This window comes from Carlito syrichta, unplaced genomic scaffold (assembly GCF_000164805.1).
Source record: "Carlito syrichta isolate Samal-C Ts95f unplaced genomic scaffold, Tarsius_syrichta-2.0.1 Scaffold305437, whole genome shotgun sequence".
NCBI classification, from domain to species: Eukaryota; Metazoa; Chordata; class Mammalia; order Primates; family Tarsiidae; genus Carlito; species Carlito syrichta.
The window spans coordinates 141,891-162,252 of record NW_007249533.1 but is presented as its reverse complement, the minus strand read 5'-3'; the positions used below and the strand labels follow the sequence as shown (position 1 = coordinate 162,252).

Sequence of the window (20,362 nt, the reverse complement as noted above, 5' to 3'; positions counted from 1 at the left end):
CGATCCAACAAAGAAAGAGAACTACAGGCCAATATCTTTGATGAACATAGATGCTAAAATTCTCAACAAGATCCTAGCAAACCAGATTCAACAATACATCTCAAAAATCATCCATCATGACAAAGTAGGCTTCATTCCTGGGATGCAAGGCTGGTTCAACATTCATAAAACCATAAATGTAATTAAATACATCAACAGATGTCAAAACAAAAACCACATGATTATATCATTAGATGCAGAAAAAGCTTTTGATAAAATCCAACACCCTTCTTGATAAAAACCCTTGAACATCTAGGCATACGGGGAACATACCTCAAAAAAGTAAAAGCCATCTACGAGAAACCCATAGCCAGCATACTCCTAAGTGGACAAAAATTGGAACCATTTCCCCTGAAAACTGAAACAAGACAAGGATGCCCACTCTCACCCCTCCTGTTCAACATAGTACTGGAAGTCCTGGCTTGAGCAATCAGAGAAAAGGAGACAATTAGGGGTATCCAAATAGGAAAAGAAGAAGTCAAGTTTTCTCTCTTTGCAGATGATATGATTGTGTACCTTGAAAACCCAAGAGAATCTGTCAAAAACCTCCTTACACTGATAAAGGCCTTTGGCAAAGTCTCAGGATACAAAATAAATGTGCAAAAGACAATCACATTTCTTTACACCAATAATAAACAGAAACCCAAATAAAAAACACAGTTCCATTCACAATAGCCACAAAAAAAAATGAAGTACCTTGGCATCTTCCTAACCAGACACGCGAAAGACCTTTACAATGAAAATTACAAAACACTGCTCAAAGAAATGAAAGATGACTCAAGCAAGTGAAAAATATCCCATGCTCATGGATTGGAAGAACCAACATTGTGAAGATGTCCATCTTACCTAAGGCAATCTACAAATTCAATGCAATACCCATCAAATTACCAGCAACATTCTTCTCAGACCTAGAAAAAACAACACAGGAATTCATGTGGAAACACAAACGTCCAAGAATAGCCAGAACAATCCTAAGCAAAAAAAAAAAAAACAAAGCAGGTAGTATCACATTACCAGACTTCAAACTTTACTATAAAGCTACAATCATCAAAACAGCTTGGTATTGGTATAGGAACAGGCATATAGATCAATGGAATAGAATTGAGATTCCAGAGGCAAAACCTCAATTTCTCAACCAACTCATCTTTGACAAGGCCTCCACCACCTACCACTGGGGAGAGGAGAACCTATTCAGTAATTGGTGCTGGGAAAACTGGCTGACCACATGCAGAAGATTGAAACAGGATCCCTATCTATCCCCATGCACAAAGGTTAACTCCAAATGGATCAGAGACCTAAATATAAAACCTCAAACCATAAGAATCTTAGAAAATAAAGGAAATACTCTCATGGAAATTGGAACTGGCATCCAATTCCTGAAGAAAACCCGAAACCCACAGGTCATAAGAGAGAAGATAGACAAGTGGGACCTTATTAAACTGACAAGCTTCTGCAAGGCCAAAGAAACCATCAAGAGAGCAGGGAGACCACCAACAGACTGGGAAAAAGTATTTGCCAACTCCAGGTCTGACAAAGTCTTAACATCCTGGATCTACAAGGAACTCAAACGTGCTGAAAAGAAAAAAAACAAACAACCGCATTATTAAAATGGGCGAAAGATATGAACAGACACTTCACAGAGGAAGACATCCAAACAGCCAACAAACACATGAAGAAATGTTCAACCTCACTAATCATCAGGGAGATGCAAATCAAAACCACACTGAGATACCACCTAACTCCAGTCAGAATGGCAATTATCAACAACTCCAAAAATAACAGCTGCTGGAGAGGGTGTGGCAAAAAGGGAACACTTCTACACTGTTGGTGGGAGTGTAAACTAGTGCAACCTCTGTGGAAAGCAGTGTGGCAATTCCTAAATGCTCTAAATACCAACCTTCCATATGACCCTGCAATCCCCCTACTGGGAATATATCCTGAAGAACTCAAACCACTCTATAAAAAAGATACCTGCACACGTATGTTTATCGCAGCGTTGTTCACAATAGCAAGAACCTGGAAACAACCATGCTGTCCATCAAAAGAGGACTGGATTAAAAAATGTGGTACATATACATGATGGAATACTATGCAGCCATAAAAAAGAACAAAATCATGAATTTCACAGCAACCTGGATGGAACTAGAGTCTATAATACTGAGTGACCTCTCACAGAAACAAAGATCCGAGTATCGCATGTTCTCATTCATATAATGGACCTTGAATATCCAATGCAATAGTATAAGAAAATGACTGACGGTACTGGGAAACTATGGGGGGAGGAGGGAGAAGGGATTAACAGTAGCAAATATCTGTCTGGGAACAGGGAAACACCTCACATCAACAGGGTGCCTGAATGAAGCGTAATTGTATACCTAACCCTTAACTGTACCCCACAACATCATTAAAAAAAAAAGAAACCAAAGAAAACAATTCCAGGTAATTTTGGTATGGCTTATTCTCTTGCAGTATCCATGCTGCATTTTTTTCTCCCCATTATCTGAGAAACTGAAAAATAGTTTGTTTTTTTTCAAAATGTGATGTCACCTTTAGATTAGAAAATACAGAGGTGAATCGATTAATATTTTTAGATTGGTTTGCTGTCATTGACACACTTAACCCATTCAGAATGACCAACTCTATTGCATATCTCGATTATAATATTTCAGCAGTACATTTGAGAGCATTGGGCATAATTTCCACAGGGTTAAAGTTAACTTTTGGAATTTTGTTTAAGAATTGATTCCTCCAGACCTGGGTCTACAGACATTTTTTTTTTTTTTTTGAGTTGGAGTCGCACTCTGTCGCCCAGACTGGAGTGCAGTGGCTGCTCCCGGCCACCGCAGCCTCCACCTGCTGGTCTCCGGCGATCCTTCCACCTCAGCCTTCCGAGTAGCCGGAATTACAGGCATGCGCTACCACGCCCGGCTGATTTTTTGATTTATTGTAGAGATGAGGTCTTGCTGCCCAGGTGGGTCTCGTACCCGCGGGCTCAGGCAATCCACTCACCTCAGCCTCCCAAAGGCATGGGATTACAGGCTGAGCCACCGAGCCCGGCTTTTTTTTTATGAAGTGCTATATGCATGTCCATAATACTGTATGGTGAGTAGAATGTGCCAAAAGAGGACAAAAAGGGAGAAAGATTAAAAAATTTGCCTCAGAGGAATTTAGTGTTTGGAATGTATTTGAGTTGCTCTTCTTGTTTAAACACACAGCTGCTGAATCAGTTCTTGGCTAACATCCCTGATATGTGTATACCTATATTATTTTTTAAGTGGTTCAATTCAGAGATGAAGTTGGTTTGACTGTAAAATTGTATTTAATAAAAGTAAAATGAAAAAGGCAGAAGGAATTTTAGAAGGTAATTATTTGCTCTTTCATCTGGTGCGGCTATTCCTCCCTGCTCCCCTGAGTGTTGCAAAGAAAATAATTGTCAATCTTTAACCCTTCTTCATCCCAGACTATAATTATTCAAGAGACTAAAGAATATAAATGTACTTAGGGATCCATGCCATGCTTCGGGTGATTATTAAATTCTAAATCCCATGGTGATGTGAAAGTTCAGAATATACAAATAATTCCTAGACTATACTAGAGAGACAATACAGCCATGGGTTGGTGTTATATTTCATGTTCTAGTTTCTAAATGCATATTGGTTACATATTTGAGCCTAGACAAACATTTTTTTTATGGCTACTGTTACCACAGTCTGCCCCTTCTTTACCTTATTGGAATCTAGTTCTGTTTCTCAAATTAGCTTCCAGTAGCTCTGTCCAAACTTTATTTTTTTAAGCCATTAATCCTTTATCAGAGCAACTGTGTGAGCGGCTGTATGGCTCACTTGATTGAAGTGCTGGTGGGAAGCTGCCTGTTAGGAAGGCAAGCAGCCAACAGCTTGAATTTACCATCAATTAGAAAATTCAGAGTCTTCACTAGAGATTCTGGCTCAGTAGTTCTGAGAGTGGAACTAGGAATCCATATGCTTAACAAGTTCCGCTCATTGTTCTTCTGACCTAGCTGTGTTTGGTAAACACAACTCTCACCATCTGATATGGAAATATCATGATTTAGTCACTAAGAAGACCATGTGTTCCTAGGATAGTAGATGACCACTACTGAAAAACAGGCAGAGTTGTTCAGCAGTCACTTGTGGATAATGTTTATCTTGGCATCCATAGAATTACACTTTTATGGATGGATTAATTTCATGTTTCTGTCGTCTTTGCAGTCAGTTAACATGGATAAGTTCAGAATCATGACAGCCTCATTTTTCTGCAACTGTGTTCATATAATGGGTAAAAGACCATCTGCCTCTCTCTGTCCCCTTTTTCCTTCCTTCCTCATCTTTTCATCCTTTCTTCTTCCCTTTCACTCTCCTCCATTCCTCTTTGATCATATTCTAGATAGAATATATTTGGGAAAAAAGTTATGGAAATATTTTTATATACACAGGCATTTTAGGGGAGTGCATACTTATGTTATAAACTGAGGGACTATAGAATATTTTTTAAAAAATCCTTAAAGTATTTGAAATTATTGGAAGGTTGAATCCTCATTAGAGCAAGAAACAGTTAGGAGTTCAAAGTTTAATAAAATGGACATTTTAATAGGTGACTCTAGTATTGTCTTAATAAAGGTCATAATTAAGAAAAATTATGCAATATTATTTCTTCTGGATAACAGATTTATTTTGAGTTAGATGAAAATCATACTGTTTCTAGCTCTTGGAATCAGAATATTAGAACAGTTTTCTTTACATAGAAAAATATGAGGTTTTTGCCTGTGAAACCATTATTTAAAGATTAAGGTGTTTAATACCATACAGCTTTACTTCAGGCACTCATTAAAATTTTGAATATTCTGAATCACAGCCTATTTTAAAATAAATGCAACTTCATTAAAGTACAAATTGCATTTTTAACAAGTTTGACTGTTTTGCCAAACAGAAGTTCTGCCAGACTTGCTTTAACAAATAAGTTAAAGTGATAGTTAATGAGAATGTATCACACTGGTGTGATTGTGCTGTGAACTCCATAGATGTGTTTGTTCTCTTGAATAAGGTAAACATTTTTCTCAAGTCTTTTTTGCTCTTAATTTGCTCATCAATCTCTTTCTTCTTAGACAGGTGTAGGTAAATGGGGGTAAAAAATTGTTTAATGTTTTTATGCCAAATTCCAAATAAATGAGGTAAGCCTTAATGAGACTTTATAGCAGAGTTAAACAAAGTGATAGGAACTGATCTCTGCAAGTGTTCCTCACATGACAACAAGATCCCCCAGGACTAGCGGGAATGAGAGGTGTTGATCAGTTTGCTTAATGTATCCTGGTTTGGTGGCAGTTTGGCATCAAATATAGCCATTATTTTTCTCCTAGAATTAACACGAGATTCCTCAGAATTTCCACGAGACTTTGGTTGTATTCCATCAGAATAAGCGGATATCAAATAGAAAATCTTGGCATGAGAAAAATTGTAGACCATTCACTGAATTTTTTTCCAGGGGAAAATGTTTTGCTGCGTATACTTATACTTTTGTTGGGTACTTACAGTGAACTAGTTTGTTGAGGACTTTAACATAGTTTGTGCTCAAAGGACTCAGGGCAGAAAAAAAACATGGAATGGCACACTGGACCAAAGTGTTTCCAGTGGTGGGTGCGAGCTATTAGTGTGTCAAAAGTTAATCAAATGGGTCACAATCAGTAGTAAAATGCCCCAACTAGATTAGGAAAAAAAAATAGAACACAAGGGTATTGTTTTTTATCAAGTTATTTTGAATTGACATAATCATTTATACATTTATGGGGTACAATGTGATATTTCAACACATGTATTCAATGTATTTAGATTAAAACAGGGTAATTAGTATATCCATCACCTCAAACATTTATTATTTCCTTGTGCTGGGAAAATTCAAAATACTCTCTTCTAGCTATTTGAAAATATACAATAAATTATTAACTATAGTTGCCCTACAATGATATAGAACATTGGGTTTTTTGTTTTTTGTTTTTTTTGCTATCTAGCTATAATTTTGTATCTGTTTACCAGCCTCCCCTTAAACTGCCCTCCCTTCCTTCCCAGTCTTTAGTAACCATTGTTCTACTCTACTTCTATGAGGTCAACTTTTTAACTTTACACATATCAGAGAGAATTTGTGGTATTTATCTTTCCATGCCTGACTTATTTCAGTAAGTGCATTGTTTAATGAAACTCTCAGTCATGTGTCTCTGTTTATGAATATGTTTACAAACATACACACATACAAATATATTACTAAGCCATGTTGTGGAACACATGTCAGTGAAAGGTCATAGAACACTATGCCTGGTGGTCAGTTCTCTAAAGGGTAAAGAGCACACACATGGGTTTTGTGAATCACTACATCCTTAGTACTGTAACCAGGATATAGTTGACATTCAGTAAGTGTTTGTAGAGTGTCTGAGCCCTAAACTCAGTCATGGTAACACCAATATGGATAGAAATGTGTATCTATAAAGTGTGTTGTATAAGGAAAAAGATTGAGAATCAAAGCCTTCACACATGAGTGGCAATCACTGTTATGAAAAATATCAACTAATGATGTCTTTCCTATAGATACCTTAAGTGAACAAATGTGAGACATTATTGTGACTAAACCTTCTTTTAGTGGTTCTGAGTAGCCCTAATAATGGAAGTAGAAGAAAATTTAGGGAAAATGATCTGGTCATTGTTATTTATAGGATACTTGAATTCCTGAAACCCATTCTCAGTAGGATTGTAAATGAAATATAGCAGGACACAGTTTACCAGTGGACCACTTGACCAAAATTGTTTTGATTGTGGGTATTCTAATTAATATTTGGTTACATAATTGTATTATTAATAGTAATATTGGGTCCTACCATTTGTTGACACCTACTGGAGCCAGTTACTATGCTAAATATTTTACATACATAATCTTAAATCTTATTTAATTATCAGAGCAACCCTATGAGTTAGGCGATGGTATTCAATTCTCAAGTAAAGTAACTTGTCAATGGTTTTACATTAGTAAGTAGCAGACCCCAAACGTGAATTTAGAGTCTTAAGTTTGTTTCCAGAGCGCTGAATCTCAATCACTATACTCAAATGTCTTTTCACAACCATACCAGGATGAGAAAGTAACTTTTCTGGGACCTTGCCCTATTCCAGGTATTCTGTGATGCAGTATCCCTTCAGTGATCATTGCCAAGAATAACTAATTATAAGCAGTTCAGTTTCATAATGTCTCAGTCCTTGGGAATGACAGAGATTTGAAGACAGGCTAGGGTTAGTACATCTTATAGATAACACCTCCTTTTTCAGGGGGAATTAGATTTTACAGTTTAAAAGTATGAAACCACTCTTAGCTGTGTACATTTTTGAAAAGTACTTGCCTCTGAATTTTAACTTGATATTTTATGTCATGTGTCATTTCCTTAGACACTTTGTGATTTGTCATTAAGTTAAACAACTTCTAAAAGAAGACTAGATGACTTTGTAAAGAAAATAAGCTCAGAATATGTTATAAATTGTTTGGAGGAATTTTGTTGTTGGTTTGGTTTTCATGTTGTTTTTTGTTTTATTTTTGCTTTAAATATTTGGAAGTAGTATTAATTAACTGCCGAGGGACCTTTGTTTTTCTTCTGGGCAGAAATATTTTATGTTTAACATTTTTGTATATATCATTAAGATCATCACCTGATGAATGTCCATTGGGGTCCAAGAGTAGGAATCCATCCAAAGAGCTGGATAAGTTGTATGTGGTGTAGTAGTATATGCAGTCACTGTTGCTACAGAAAGCATAGTCTCACTAGAATCTCTCAGAGGAGGACCTGAGCCATTTCTAGTCCTTGGAACTTCTAGTATACTTAAGCAATTTTATAAAGGACTTTTAAAATTGAGTGTATATTTTAAGTGTTCATTTTGTCGATGTATCTCTTCCTACAAAAATAACCTTATTTGTTGTAGATAGTGCCAAACATGCACATATGAGATTTTTTTCTGAATATGTGTGTTCTTACACACATACACACAACATACACATACCATTTACAGATAAGAAAGTTCATTCTTGGTGACTCATTATCAAAACTGAGGACCTGAGCTTGGATTCATTTCTTGATCTCTGGCTGGTTCCCCTTCCTCCTCTTTTGAAGTCTCCAAGTATTGGCGTATTAGCTCATCTTGTAACTGCTGTAGCAGGCTAGCTGTTCTTTCCCATCTTTTTCTCTTTCTCCTGTACCAGGGCCAGAGAGGAAGATAGTATCAGTTTTTCAGTTATCTTCTCAAACTTCAAATAAGCAAAAATATCTATCTGGTAGTTTTTTTAAAAGACATTTTCCATTAACTTAGTAAAGAAACAAATTGGGAGTGGAGTAGAGAGGTGAGAAAATAATTTAAAAAGTGAAAGCAACAACAGGAAGAGGAGACAAGCCAGAGACTGGGAGAAAATATTTGCCAAAGACACATCTGATGAAGGACTGTTACCCAAAACATACAAAGAACTTTTAGAACTTAACAATAAGAAAACAAATAACCTGATTGAAAAATGTGTTAAAGATCTTAACAGACACCTCACCAAAGAAGATATACAGATAGCAAATAAGTATATGAAAAGTGACCCAACATTATATAGTTTTAGAGAATTGTGAGTAACAACAATAAAATACTACTACATATCTATTAGAATGGCTGAAATCCAAAATACTGGTAACACCAAATGCTGGTGAAGATGTGGAGCAATAGGAACTCTCATTCATTGTTGGTGGGAATGCAAAATGGTACAACCACTTTGGAAAACATGTAGTTTCTTACAAAAGAAAAATTTCTTACAAAACTTGCAAACTTACTCTTACCATACGATCTAGCAATCAGACTCCTTGGTATTTACCCAAGGGCGTTAAAAACTTATGCTCCCACAAAAACCTGCACATAGATGCTTATAGCGGCTTTATATGGAATCACCCAAACTTGGAAATAACCAAGATATCCTTCAATAGGTGAATAGATAAATGTGGTACATCCCACAATGGAATATCATTCAGTGCTAAAAAGAAATGAACTGCCAAGCCATTAAAACTCAAGGAGGATTCTTAAGTGCATACTACTAAGTGAAAGAAGCCAATCTGAAAAGGCCACATACTTTATGATTTCAACTAGATGACATTCTAGAAAAAGCAAAACTATGGAGGCAGTGAAAAGATCAGTAGTTATCAGGGACTTAGGGAGAGGGATGAATAGACAGAGCACAGAGGATTGTCATGGCAATGAAATTATTCTGTTTGATTTAAAATTGTGGATATATGTCATTCTCATTTATCAAAGCCCATAGAACATAGCTGCTGTGATGCTGACAGTGGGGGAGCCTGTTCGCATCTGTAGGGAGGGGATGTGGGAGCTCACAGTACTTTCTACTCAGTTTTGCTGTGAACTAGAAACTTCTCTAAAAAATAAAGTCTATATTTTAAAAAATAGTCACAGATACTGGACACAGCACTTTCATCAGCATATTAGTGCATTATATGCAAAGATAATGTAATACTCCTTAATATATAAGTTTAAAGGCACTGTGAAATCTCTTAAGAAACAATCAAAAGTTTTGTTAAACTTTTTAAAAAAGAGAGAAAATGGCTAAATTAAACAGTAAAATATACCACAGTTATACCTGACCAAGTCTTGATTTTTTTCTTAGCTTTCCTGCCACTGTGAATGCTGCTGTCTCCCTTGTTGGGAGGGCTCCTTCTTCCTTAGTCTTCCTGTTTCTGGAACAGATGTTTTTTCCTCCTCTTGCCTATAGTGAGGGAAATGTCATCCCAGGATCCTTTCTCTGTTACACTGTATGAGGAGGAAGACAGAAAATATTATTTTCTTGTTTTGTAATAAATTTTGTAATAGAGCCTGTGTTATCTCTTTTAATCTTTACAGTACCCCACATAAGTGTTGTTCTCCCCACTATATATGTTTATGACTGATGCGATGAGATGATAGAACTTTTTGAAGGTCTTGGACTTTTAAGTGATAGAGTTAGGATACAAACCTTGAGTTCAAAGTTCAAGATACGGTATTTTCCTTCACTCTATGATAAACATACACAGAGGTACTAATGACGAGTGCTTGATGATGAAAAAACTAGATTGACCAATACATTCACTTAAGAAAACCCAGACTTAAAATACATTTCTTAAGTATCTTCAAGAAGAAAGGCAATCATGACTAGCTCCTGACCTGGGTTTTAAAAGCTTGCTGGATGTCTGTCTTTTAAAAAATTCCAACCTAGATTTATTTTTATCATTCTTATGCTTTCACGGTATCTTCCTTTCCTTTTATCTTTCTTGAGATCTGTGAATGACTTTGCTGGGATACATCTACTTTTGTCTGGAATGGTCGTTCTCAATCTGGGGTGATTTTATCCCGCAGGATCATTTGGCAATTCCTGGAGAGGGTGCTACTGGCACCTAGTGGATAGAAGCCAGGGATGCTTCTCAACATCCTACCCTACACAGGACAACCCCCTACAGCAAATAATCCTCTGGCATAAAATGTCAGTAGTTTGAGGTTGAGAAATGCTGAACTGGAGGAGTGAGCTATTATCAGGAGTCTGCTATCTGAATAGCACTGGATTCCTGTTAGAACATTTCATGCAGCCTGATGTATCATCAAACTGGCTTCCTTTTTGCAGCATCAGCATCAGGACATGCAGTATCTGTGCTCTACCGAAGGAAGCACACGTCTGTAACAAAATAGGTGAATGATAGAATTTCAGTGAAAATGATAAAACTTGGTAGGTTGATTGACCTATACACATTTTAAAAGCCAGCTTGCAGTCAATTTTGAATTATATAGCTAATTGTGCAAGTTCAACTGTTTGCTTTTTTCCCCCATGAGTGTTTCACCCAATGTTTTACTTTATTCCTGTAGCTTCAGGGCTGGCAGGCCTGTTGTCCTCCTGGGTCTTGTTGCCTGTGTCTTCCATTCCTCTTGGTTGGAATGTGTAGTTGTGATAACTGTGACAGTTTCTAAGGTTTCTGATCATATTTGAACACCACAGTAAGTGCTGTAAGTGCATATCTTGGCCTGGAGATAGACACCAAATTTTGATTATTTCCAAAATCATCTGTGGCCTTTTCCTGGTTTTCTTCTACTCTGTCAGTCATGGCATAACTAGACAGAATTCAGTGACATATATCAAGTCTGTCAGTAGCAATTAACTTATTTTCATGAAGGCCTTTTGCAGTTGCAAACAATACTGAGCTACCATGTGACATTCTCACTAGCTAAATAAAATAAATAAAAATGAAGTGGCATCTTCATTTATTCCACAGTCTTTTCTGTGTTATTAAAGTATGGCTTGTGCCTTATTATTACATGTTTATGCAACTTTGGTACTAGCAGACATTTTAATCAAAAGACATTGGAGAAATTTCAGGAATGAGGAGTTATATTCACTTTACATCTTGTTGCCAGAAGCTACTCTTAAAACAAAATGAGTCCTGGCTAAAATAAAAATAAAATGAGAATACATAATGTGTGTGTTTTTAGCTGTTTAGTCTATGCAAATAGTTATGTATTATTAATTTATAAAAATGGACTTATTCTACACACACAGTTCTGCAACTGGATTGTTCCTCTTAAAAATAACCAGAGGATGTCTTCCATATAAGCACATAAATAATAATGCCATTATTTTTGTAGCTGTGTAAAATGACATTTTGTGTATATGTGGGATATGGCTGTATAATATGTATTTTAACAAATCTGTTTTAATGGACATTGGGTTATTTTTTGTCTACAGTGAATTTAGAATTTGTCTCCATATGTTTTTATGTTGCATAAATTCTAACAAGTAGAATTTTCAGTCCACAGGATATGAATAATTTGAATTTTTTTTAGGATTGTCACCTTATCCTTCCAATTACTGTTGAACCCCTATTACATGAAGACTGCTTTCTGGAAAAGGAAACAACATAGTGCTTTCCCATTCTCAGCCAATCTAAATAGTGAAAAAAAATTATATTGTCATAAGCACTTTCTTAATAGAAAAGTAGAGCATTTTCATCTGTGTATGGAACACTTGTTTATGACCCTCTGTGGATAGTTTGTCCTTACCTGTTGTTAGTATATTCATCTTCTTTCCCTAGTTCCCTAGATTGTTGACTCAGTTTATTTGGGCTACCATAACAGTGTGTCAGACTGGGTAGTTGATAAAAATAAACAATAGAAATTTATTGCTCACAGTTCTGGAGGCTGGGAAGTCCAAGGTCAAGATGCTTGCAGATTTGGTGTCTGTTAAGAACCTATTCCTCATAGATGACTCTTTCTATATGTTTACATGGTGGAAGGGACAAATAACTCCCTTCATGTTCCTTGAATAAGGACTCTAATTCCATTCATCAGAGTGGAGCCCTCATGACCTAATGTTCCAAAGACTCAGCCTCTTTTTTCTTTTCCTTTCTTCCTTTTTTTTTAAGCTTTAAAGCAGAGTTTATTCATGAGAAGAAGAGAAGGAAAAGAAAGATTTGGCAGAAAGACCTGTCATGGGCACATTTCTCAAAAAAGAAAAACTGCCAAGGCTCCACTTCTTAATTCCATCACCTTGAGGGACAGGTTTCAACATATAAATCTTGGAAGGATACAAACATTCAGACCACAGCAGTTGTTCATCTTTTTTTCTAATGAAATAGACATTTAAATGGTTAGTATTTTTTTACTTAGATGTTTAAGATTGCTTTTATTTTTCTCTAATTGTGTTACCCAAACTGTTTTCCACCATTACTACTTATTTACAAGTAATCTATGGATGAATAATTTTTATTTCAAGCCAAAAAGAAAATAATGAACCTTAAATAGTAATAATGTGTTAATTTTTGAAGGACTGTAGAAAAGTATGTATGTAATAACATTTGAGCCCTGGATTTCCAAAGTAAATTATCTAAAGATTAGGTCTTTAATATTAATAGCATGGAAGTTTTGTGTGTGTGTGTGTGTGTGTGTGTGTGTGTGTGTGTGTGTGTGTGTGCACGCGCACGTTTGGCAAGGCATGAGAATTAGTGATAATATTATACAATAGTTATTGAATTCCTGAGTTTTCTTGACATAACAGAAAGAAGATCAAGTAAGTTGTTTGACTTTGTTTCCATATTAGGTTCTGGTTTCCTATTTTAGTAAGTAAAGTTTCTGAACTTTTTCCAATACCTTATATTCAAGGGAAGGACATATAAATTAAATATATTATTTTAAATTGACTTGCATTCCATTTCTATTCTGTCTCATGTTTAGAGTGAGTTCCATGAATAAAGTATTACATTTTGGTATAATTTACTTTCTCTTTAATGCTCAGTTTACTTAACTGAGAACAAAAGCCACCTTCTGCACTGTGCAACTTCAGAGGTGTTGAAATAGCACCTGGTACTTAAAAATATACTGAAAATATTTTTGAGTGCTTTGTGTAAAGTTTTTTCCAGCAACATTGATTTAGGTTTTGTTCTCTGATATATTGTGCCAGATCACACCCTTACTAGGTTGTGGCTTTTACAGAAGGTATCCTCCACCCTCCTTTTTTTAACTGGTCCACTCCTAGTCATCCTTCCACATTCATCTCAGGTGGTGTATCTCCTGAAAGCTTCACCATATCTCCAGATGGACTTTAATATTCTATTTCCTGCACTAACTCATTGCTGTATGCATACTTAAATTTGAGCACTTTTCATACTTGTTGTATTGCATCAGCTTTTCTTCTGGACTTCAAGCTCATGGGTCTATGTCAAACAATATGTCTTATTCCCCGCCATGTGTGCAGTGCCTGCCAGAAAGTTAGAATGATACGTTATGAGTTAAAGTTTACATTATCATTAGGTTTAGAATAAATCTGAAATTAATTCAACAATGATTTAAGTTATTCTGGTATCCTTTGAATAACTTTTGAGAAAATGAAAAATGGTCCTGGCAGCTGACAGCTAGGCCACAGTGTTCCCAACTGAACATAAATATCTCTTGCAAAACGTAAATAATCAGACAAGACTACTTTTTGAGTATATCTGAAACAAGATTGAGACAAGGACACTCTTCAACCACGAAAGTAATTAGACTCCACTTATGACTGGCATGAGTGATTGCTTCTGCTTTACCAATGATGACTCCAACTGAGGTTTAATTCTCTGCCTTCTAGATTAAATTTGCCAAGACAATAAATGAATTGCCCCTAATTTCTCTCAGCTGCATTTCAGATCTGGCCTCTGCTTTCTTAAACTTTTCTTGGAATCACCTAAAACAAACACAAATTGTATACTAAGCGTCTACCAGTTTCTTCTTAAAATTCCCCATTCTTTTGGTGTACTGTTTCTTGCCCTAGTAAGCTATCGAAAGCTCAGTTTATTTACTACAGATGTGTTTCTGTTGGTCTTTGGTTAGTGGGCACTACAGTGAGTGTTGGAGGAATTTAAGAAGAAACATTGACCTCAGCTTCTGCACTTTGGAAACATAAAGCTTGGTTGTGGACTCTTGTCTACTCACTTTAAACAAATCTTTAAAAATAGCATTGTTTGCCATCAAGACTAGAGTAGCTCAGGGGAGAAGGAGAAGGGTGCAAACCACAGCTAAGAAAAATATTCCTTGGGTGTTAGTATTGGTAGGTTCTAGTGCCAAAGGAGTGGGGTATTCTCTATGGGGAAAATTTAAAACTGGGAAAGATCATTGTGTGTTATAGGAAGAGAGGAAGCTGTTTTTTGAAAGAGAAAGTATCAGAAAAGTTGGTGGAAGTATTAGAAGGTTGGACAAGTAGGGCAATTCAGTGAGGGCCAATGACCCCATGAGAACTCATCCATCTTGTAGACAGCAGAAGGCCTGAGGTTGGGAGTGGTCACAGGAGATATTAATAGGAAGGGCTTAAAGATTGGAAGATGAATGTAGTAGATCATGTTTGATAATGGGGAATCCAAGAGAGTTATTGGAAGATGAATCAGCAGGACATGGTAACTTGATGAAAGCAAGGAAATGAGGGGTTGGCTGCTGTAGCAGATGCTGTTGATATGCTCTTGGCCTACCTGTGAGTTCACCTGCAGTAGACATTGCACATGCACACCAACAGCTTCCCATCTCAAGGGCCACATGTCTGCTTCCCTACCTGAACACTTTGTCAGCCCCATGGGAGTGTACTGCCTGGTGCACAGCAGCCTAGAAGAGCCAGTGATGATTCTGATGATTGAATTCTTCTGGGGCAGCCCTTGCCTAGTGAAGGACTGGAGTCAGAAAACAAATGCCCAGGTCCCTCCCTGATATAGAATGATTCTGAGGCACATTATTTAGTTCTTTTCAGAATACCCAGGAGGATTGAGCCACCACAACTGACCACTCCATACCACTCCCTTTTATGGTTTTTCTCTCTCCTCAGTCATATTTTCCTTACTCCCTAATGTATGCTCCCCAGAATCACCTCCCCAACTATCCCAAGTAATCCAAACTAGAAGACCTAGTTTCAAGGTCTTTTTTTGGAGGGGAACCTGAGCTAAGATGGGTATCCTGGTAATTGAGATAATCATTATGCCATGGAAAATTGAGTTAGGATTCTTTCCCAGGTTAATTAACAACTCCGTTGTCTAGTGAAAAAAATGACTGTAGTCATCTCAAGTGTATTTTATATATCAGTGTGGAAATATGGCAAAATGATTTAGAGTTCATGGCTCATTTTGAGAAAAAAAAAGCTCCAAGCCATCTGCAAAAGTACTAAAATGATCCCGAGTGGAACACAGGCACTTGAAGCAGTTTCCAGGCACATTAGACTGTTGTCAACAAAAAGAAAAATACACACTATGGGGAGATGCAAAAAGAAAGAGGAAGTCTAGAAAACGATGATTTTAGCAGTTTAGGGAAAAGAATTTCATTGTGTGAGTAGAGCAGAAGCCCTGAGCTCCTTTACCTGGATGTCATCCAAGTGGTTTACGATTCTCAGACTATTGGCAGCTATAATGTGGTTCTTGCCAGGTTAAGGAGCATTGATGATTGATCACATGGGAAAGGACCCAGCCATATGATTGTTCCTGTCAACTTGTACTCTCCTTAACGTCATGGTTTATGCCTACAGCCAAGTTAGGAAAAATATTTCCGTTACTAACAATATAGTTGTTAAGTATGCTCCGTGGGGATTCTGAAATATTTACTTGACAGTAATAAGCATTAGAATTTCATTCTTTTCCTATTTTTCTTCATGATCCCATTCACATCCAGAGCTTTGAAAATTCAGCACTTGGTGGAGTTTTATAGACAAATGGCAAGAAAAGTGCTCATAACTAAAGGAAGCAGTGAATCCATCCGGTTTCTGTGAGCAATCATACCTGGATTCTTCAGCATTTGGAACTGATGCACTGCTGAAAAGATGCCTGCACTGGGGTGGTCCTGTCCATTACATTCCCTTAGGAAATGAAACCCTAGCTTTCCTTAGTCCTATGATCTATGTTGGACCTTATTCTAGAAGAGAATAAATGGTGTTTATTGATTTCTTTTTCTCCTAAAATCTATTAATTAGAGGGTCTTGATTTTATTGAAATGGGTTTGTTTACTGTTTAATAAGTTTTGGAGGTCTAATACTTATCACTTTACAGTGTTCTCAACAATCACGTGAATTAAGTAATAAAACATTTGAATTCTTTCTAAGAACATGTATTTTTAAAATCAAAAAATATACCTCCATTGTAGAAAGCATTATATGCAGGAAAGTAAAATTAGGTCATGGTCACATTAGTGAACTTTAAGAGAGCAATTTTAGAAGTAGCAGAATCTAGAAGATAATGATCAGAAAAAGAAGAGGCAGCAACTGCTGATATTTAAGGATGCCTGCTGGTGAAGAAAATGGTAATAAATGGGGTAGTTGCTTGATGCATCAGTGGGTTGAGGTGAAATGAGTTTAATTTCATTATGTAGTTTTGTTAAGTGAACAGTGGTCACTTAAGTGAGCTTCTAGGATGAGCAAGTGTAGAGAAGAAATTGTCACCAGAGGACATTGAAGGGTAGAGCTTAGCCTGGAGCTACCCATTGCAGGGGTAGATTTAAGATAACAGATGTTGGGGCTGAGATTAACTACTTTTAGGTTATTGACATCATCCTGTGAGTCCTTCCAGTGACGTTTTGCTCATCCTAAAGAAACAACTTATTTCAATTTCTGGTTTCTTGCCAAGCACGGTGGCTCATGCCTGTGATCCCAGCACTTTGGGAAGTGGAGGCCAGAGGATTGTCTAAGCCTAGAGGTTTGAGACCAGCCTGAGCAACCTGGGGAGACCTTGTCTCGACAGTAAATTAAAAAATTAACCAGGTGTAGTGGTGTGCGCCTGTAGATCCAGTTACTTGGGAGGCTAAGGCAGAAGGATCGCCTAAACCCAGCAGGTTGAGGCTGCAGTAACCTTTTGCATGCCACTGCACTCAAGCCTGGGTGGCAGAGTGACATTCCAACTCAAAAAAATAAAAATAAAATAAAATAATAAAAAAATAAAAAATTCTGTGTGTAAAGTCCTCATCAGGTTCTGCTAGGTGTGGTTATAAACTTAATGACTAAGGCCATAGAATGCTTGACTTGTAGCAGATCCTCAATTAATGTTTATTAAAAACTAGTTTGAACATATTTTCCTGAGTTTGGCAAGAAGAAGGAGAGATGAGTAAAAATAATGGATTTGAAATAAATGAGAAAATTTAAGTGTAAATTCCCTTACATGTCTCAGTCTTTTGGGGCATAAAGTCATCTCCTGGGAGAATAAAAGAATGACTGGAGACTTGAGTAGATTGGAGAGAGTTCAGAACAGCTGCTTATAGAAAATGCAACAAAGAGAAATTAAAAACTTGCCAAGTTCACAGAGTATCCAGCTGAGGATGTGTGGTATGATTTTGTAGTTGAATTTCTTAGGACAGTTTTATGCGTTTTTTTCTAGTTCTTTGGTTATTCAGAAGTCAAGAAAACAGATAGAGGGGTGGTATATGGATATGACAGAAAATCTGAAGAGTAGGGATTTCAGGGTGTTTGATAAAAAAGTGAAATGTTCAGCTGAGGGTTGTGATGACACAGGGAGAATTGAAGCCATCAGAAAAGCTAGAGAGAGGGTTGGGGCTGGGAGTCATAATAAGCTAGAGAATGTGTAAAGTTGAGGGCATTCAAGATTGAATTAGTAGGAAGTTGTACCCACAGAAAGAAATGACAGCTTAGAAAAAGTGTAAGAAGTGGCATGGTCTGAATTGTGATGCGGTCCAATTTATGGCTGGGCTTATGGGTTGCTAATGTGTAATTAGACTCACAATTTCGTGATCCTCAGCATCTTTGGGAGTGTGTAGCAAAATTAAATTCGATTCTTGAAACAAACAAAAAGAAACTTGTTAATGAGTTAAAACCAAGTAAGATGGAAACAGTTGGTGTTAATATGACTCTAGTTTGTGAAATTTTATGTGATTTTAAGATTTTGAGTAGCCAAGCTAATGTTCCTTTAGTAATTGAATTTCATGTATGGAAGAATGCCTTATGTAACAGCTGATCTGTACTTCTGCTAGCCAGTTTTGAAATGCTACATGTGCAAACACATCATAACTTATGCGTGTTTTCCAGTGAGAATTATATCATAGGTTGAAAGAAAATAAGTGCATCCATGATTCTTAGATATTACATAATCTAGGAACTTCATTTCTTCATAGTTCCATAATCTGTAGTCATATAATCTCATGGCTATTTGTAAAGGAGGATGTCATTATTCTCATAGAAACTCAATGGCTCATTGGATGAAAGAACTGTGTCTGCGTGTGTGTGTGTTTTTGCAAATACACAATTACTTAAGTACTGGTTAGAATTGATCTGACCCTTTCTCTGATTGCTTTCTCCCACCCATCCCAATGAACACCTAGGTCAACTTTCAGTACTAGAACAATAAAAGGTATGATCTATGCCATCCCAGAGCCATGCACAGGATTCCTTGGAGTTACAAGGAATGTTATTTATCCTCCTAGCCACTTCTCTCTATTACTAGCCTTTAATTCTGCCCCAGTGGCTATTGATGCTTATCCCTGCTTGCCCCTTCAACAGCCCCTGAGCTAGTTGTCATAGGAGCGGGTTGTGTTGGTCACTCCCAGAATATGTAGGCTTTAACTTACAGACTGGCAGTCTTCAGAACACATCCACCCAAAGCCATGGCTGCCTTTATCCTAGTGAGGCAGGCGATGGACCTGGGTCTGGACGAGAAAGAAGTTCAAGAGATGAAAACAGAGTCTCTGAGGCTCTCATCGCCTATCCTTGTATCTATTCCCTTCCTTGACTGCCCATTGTCTCACCTGATCTCAGATACCTGCCTGATGCAGGTATAAACTGAGGCACTCTAACTTCCTTACAAATACAAATAACGCTTACCTCCCCTTTGCAATGGGAATCTTGTGTCTCTATAGGAACTTCGTGGGAATGGATTTTGGGAGAATTTAATTTAGTCATTCCTACATGTATGGCTTAGTTTACTGTTCTGTGCCTGTTTTTATGCATTACTGGCAAGGGACACAACCTTTCCTTTTGGAATATCCTCTTACAAACATCAACCACACAAGATGTGTACATTTGTGGTAGACTCTTTTTTTTTTTTGAGGCGGAGTCTCATTCTGTTGCCCAGATTGGAATGCAGTGGCCGGATCACAGCTCACCACAGTCTCTGCCTCCTGGGTTCAGGCAGTTCTTCTGCCTCAACTTTCTGAATAGCGGGGGCTCTACAGTCAGGTGCCACCACACCTGGCTAATTTATTTTTATTTTTATGCCTTGTGGAGATGAGTTCTCGTTATGTTGCCTAGGCTGGTCTTGGACTCCTGGGCTCATGCAATCCTCCTGCCTTGGTCTCCCAAAGTGCCACGACTATATGTGTGAGTCATCATACCTGGCCTGCAGCAGATTCCTTAAATGCATAGGAGAGCAATGAGGTTTTGTGGAGCCTATTCCTTCCATCTGTGAGTCTCCACTTCCTGAGTATCCCTGCCCTACTGCAATCCCCAACTCCAGGCGCTGCCCAAAAGTAAACATTTTAAAGCATCAAATTATCTCTCTACCTCTGTCTTGACTCTAGTCTTTAAAGCATGAATCATCTAATGTCCTTCCTAGTTTGTGAAGTTATTATCTCCTTTACCTGTCAGTCTTTTAAGAGGGCAGAGTAACAATGTGGAAACTCTAGTTGCCACTAGAGGCAACATATCCCATCCAAAAGCAAAAGTTGCTAATTTTGTGATTAAGCAGCATGTGTGTTTGTTTATTTTGCCTATATAAATCCACATGGTTCACAAGCCCTCCTGAATTTTTCAGACTGTGAACCAGTGGATCCTTGTCTAATCC

At 37.3% G+C, this 20,362-nt stretch overlaps 1 protein-coding gene across 1 annotated transcript in view; it reads left to right on the top strand.

Annotated features, from left to right (window-relative positions):
* BICC1 (BicC family RNA binding protein 1) overlaps window positions 1-20,362 on the top strand; it is a gene marked incomplete at its 5' end in the record, with an annotated part of 286,932 nt that overhangs the window by 161,984 nt on the left and 104,586 nt on the right. The gene's annotated exons all lie outside the window — the stretch shown is intronic.